Genomic DNA, 4,328 nt, shown 5'->3' on the forward strand with positions numbered 1-4,328 from the left:
TTTTTTTTTTTTCATCCGTAATTCTTATTTCAAAACTAGTTGCCATGATGTACTGTAGTAAAAAGACATAGAATACACAATTTTATTATAATTGATCTAGAAGATTAAAAAACAAAATCTTCATGGAAAAAATTATTTTATGCAAGAATTAGTACAGAAATAAAACTGGAAAAAAATTTCTTTAGACTCTCTCCAATGGTCTTGTATCCTGTGTTTTTTTTTATTTATTTTTTTTTTTAACCTTTAGCACATTGCATTTTCTCTAGAATTGTTTCCCCTGCCACTGCCCTGCAACTACAGGGGAGAAAACTCATATGGTGACATGATGCACCTACAGTGTGAAAAATGCCTACATATTTAAGAATCTGTTCCATTCTAGTTTGACTATTTTGTTTGTTCAGTTGATAAGTATCATTACACAGTAACACTGATGGTTTACTGATGACAAATGTTCTCATGTTGAAGCTAGTATTCACACAATTATATTTGTTTTCTTTACTAGAAAAAAAAAAGCAGATTTGTACCAAAAATGTGATAGAAGTTAATATTAATTGAATCCGCTTCCAAACTCACAGGTGACATACATTGGTATCGAGCACTGAATGTTTGTTATTTTTCTTTCCTTTTCTTTTTATAAACTACTTTTCATGTTTTAAAATAAGTTGGTTAAGTTAGAATATTTACATATTTTCTCATATTTTCACAGAACATTTAATTTTTTTTTTTTTTTTTTTTTTTTTTTTTTGTAATTTCTTCACACCAACTGCTGTTTTATATAGTTGAAATGATACTGTTTCTTTCTCCAGTTAAACAGAAGAATTTGTCTTGTAGAGTATTATAATTTATTCAAAGACATACTACAAATACCTGTAGCAGACCTGGCATATGTGATACACAGGCCAGTATCCTAACATGTAAACCACTGTTTTTTTTTTTCTTTCTTTTTTTTTTTAACTACATTAGGAGACAGAAATTTGTACATATATTCCCCAATTGATATCATTTATTTTAATATAACACAGTTAGTAGAGCGCCACACTAAGTCACTAAATACTGCATTGTGTTTAGTTAAATGGCTCTAATTTCAGTGATCAGATCATGCCAAGGTTGAACTTATTTTATTCTTTCAGGGTTAATAACATGCCATTAACATAGACAACTATAAACCTTCTCATTACACATACACACACACACACATAATAATAATAATAATAATAATAATAATAATAATAATAATAATAATAATAATAATAATGATAATAAATAACTAAAACAGTATTTCACGTGGCTTGATCCATGCCATTAATTTCATTTTGTGTTCTTCTGAAGACACTGATTACTTTCAGAATTAATAGAAAAAAGATCCAGTTTCCTAACATTCTCTAGTTTAGATCTCAGTGTTTTACTCATGTGTAACTGACTACCTGTGTATTATTTTTGCTGTTGTTATTATCAATAATAATAATGATGATGATGATGATGATGATGATGATGATAATAATAATAATTATAATAATAATAATAATGATGATAACAATATTATTTATTGCATTGAAACAAGCCCCTAAAATTTCTTCAGGTGATGACTATTGATAGATGATTGATGACTATTAATAAATGAGTAAATCTATTCCCACATGTCTAACTGGTACTTATTTTATTGACCTCCCACGTCCTACACCTCCCCCATTCCCCACAAGGATAAACAAAGTCAACTCCAGCAGGTGGAATTTGAAATCAGAGCATAGATGATAGAAACTAAATACTAGAATTTAGTCTGTCACCTCCACTGTTGCTGCCACTCCACTGCCTTCATAATAATTATAATAATAATAATAATAATAATAATAATAATAATGATAATATTGCTTTTTTTGCTTTCATTAAATCATCATCGTCATCATCATCCTCATCATCTACATGATTATTGTTGTTGTTGTTATTATTATTATTATTATTATTATTATTATTATTATTATTATTATTATTATTATTATTATTATTACTGAGGTGTAAATAAAAGCTATCAGACTCATCTGATGGGTTATTGTTTTTGTTGTTTTTTGTCTTTTTTTATATTTCTGCTACAAGTATTGCATTATGTTTCTGGAGAAGGCGTTTAACTCTACTTACCTTGATAAAAAAAAAGGCTTAAAGCCTGGTTATTAAGCGATCGTTATTATTATTATTATTATTATTATTATTATTATTATTACTATTATTATTATTATTATCATAACTGTTGTTGTTGCTATTGTTTCTCCTGGTTTCTAGAAAATTTCATCTTGGTTCACTTTGTTCAATGCAAAAGAAATACAACTAAAATGGGAAAAATAAACTAATTCTAATTTTAATATTTCTTTTCATTTTGTTCTGTTTTATTTTACTGTTTTCATTTCTAAAATATTGTTTGAAACTGGATTCATACTGGGTTTTCTACAGCGACTGATATTATTAAACCAGCAAATGCTGATGACCTGGACAAGTTGTTAGCATGCTGGAAAAAAATGCTTGACAGCATTTCGTCCAGCTCTTTCCCTTCTGGGTTCAAATGCTGCTGAAGTCGACTTTACCTTTGTTTCTTCCCAGGTCGATAAAATAAATAGATGTAGATGTAATCGGCTTACTCCTTCCCTTAAAAATTGCTTGCCCTTCTACCAAAATTTCAAAGAATTATTTAGAAGGAGGCAAGCTGATAGTATCATTAGTACAGCAGGTAAAATGATTGGTGGCATTTTGTCCATCTTTATGTTCTGAGTTCAAATTTCACTGAGGTCAACTTTGCATTTTATCCTTTCATGGGTCACTGGAAATAAGTACCATTTGAGGACTGAGGTTGATGTAATCGACTATCCTCCTCCACCAAAATTTCAACCTTTGTACATATGGTAGAAAACATAAAGCATTATTCAAGTAGCAAATTAGTAAAGTTGTTTATCACCGTCAATGCTTATGTAAGCAAAAATTAAATTGTGACACAAAAGACTATTTAAATGGCCTACAAATAATAATTGACTCCAAAAGAATGAAAAATAAAGTTGATCTTGACGAGATTTGAACTCAGGATGCTGGGGGAGATAAAAAAATCACTGCAAGGCATTCTATCCAAGTCTCTAATGACTCTTTGATAACAATATAACTGTCGCCTTGATAACAATATAGATGATTGTTATTGTTGTTGTTGTTAGCATAAGGAAGCCACCTTAAATTCTCTGTTGTTATACCAATGCAAGAAACGTTTTCAGGTGTCTGGTACAGTAGAGAGGTGAGTTTTAATTTGATGTTGTATCCATGTCACATCACTTATATTCATCCTCGGGGAATCTATGAATGTCACACACTCTCTCAGATTTTCTCCTCATCCCATCCCTCCTCCGTCTTTCTCAACTTAGGCATTTTGTTACTACAAAAAAGAAAATAATAATAAAGCATTGTTTTTGAGCATAATGAAATGGTGTTATTTGTCATTGATGGTGGTGGTGATAATGATGATGGTGATGACGATGATGATAATGATGACAACAAAGCTAATGATGATAATGAAGGTAATAATGAGGATGATGGCAATTATGATAATGATAATGAAGAAGATGGTGATGATGATAATGATGTTAATGGCAATGATAACGATGATGATGATGATGATGATGTTGATTATAGTTATTTCCTTTCCACTGAACACTGAACCTTAATGCAATGAACTTGCCACCATTTTCCACAAATGTGAAGTAAAAATAAAACAAAATAAAATAAACTAAAAACAAAGATTAATAACCAACAGTATAACCTACAGACTCCAGCCACTGACATTACAGCCTCACTGTCTAACATGGCAACACTGGTCTAAATTTAGCATTTGCCAATGTCGACGTGATCTGTGCTGTAATCACTAAAGCCTTCAATTGTAATAACCTTGTAATACGGCAACTTTAGTCTTGTTAGATGTTATACTCATCGATATTGAATTGAGCTAATGATGATCTAACAGCCCCCCCCACACACACACACATCCACACACTCTTTACATATGCATGTACATATACACATGCACACAACCCAACTCTGGTTCATACATGTTCATATTTCACTGCACCATTGCTTGGGAGATAAAAAGCAAGATATGCATAAACTTCACTGAGCTCCCATAGAAAAAAAAAAATGTAAGGATTTATATGTTACTGTTGCTGTCGAGTAAACTTATGGTGTTATTTTCTATAGGTGCAGGTCTGGCTGCATGGTATGTTTGCTTCTCAACTAGATGGTTGCAGGTTCAGTCCCATTGCATGGCACTTTGGGCAAGTGTCTTCTACAATAGCCTCAGGCCAACT

The sequence above is a fragment of the Octopus bimaculoides genome, chromosome 13 (genome assembly GCF_001194135.2).
Source record: "Octopus bimaculoides isolate UCB-OBI-ISO-001 chromosome 13, ASM119413v2, whole genome shotgun sequence".
NCBI classification, from domain to species: domain Eukaryota; kingdom Metazoa; phylum Mollusca; class Cephalopoda; order Octopoda; family Octopodidae; genus Octopus; species Octopus bimaculoides.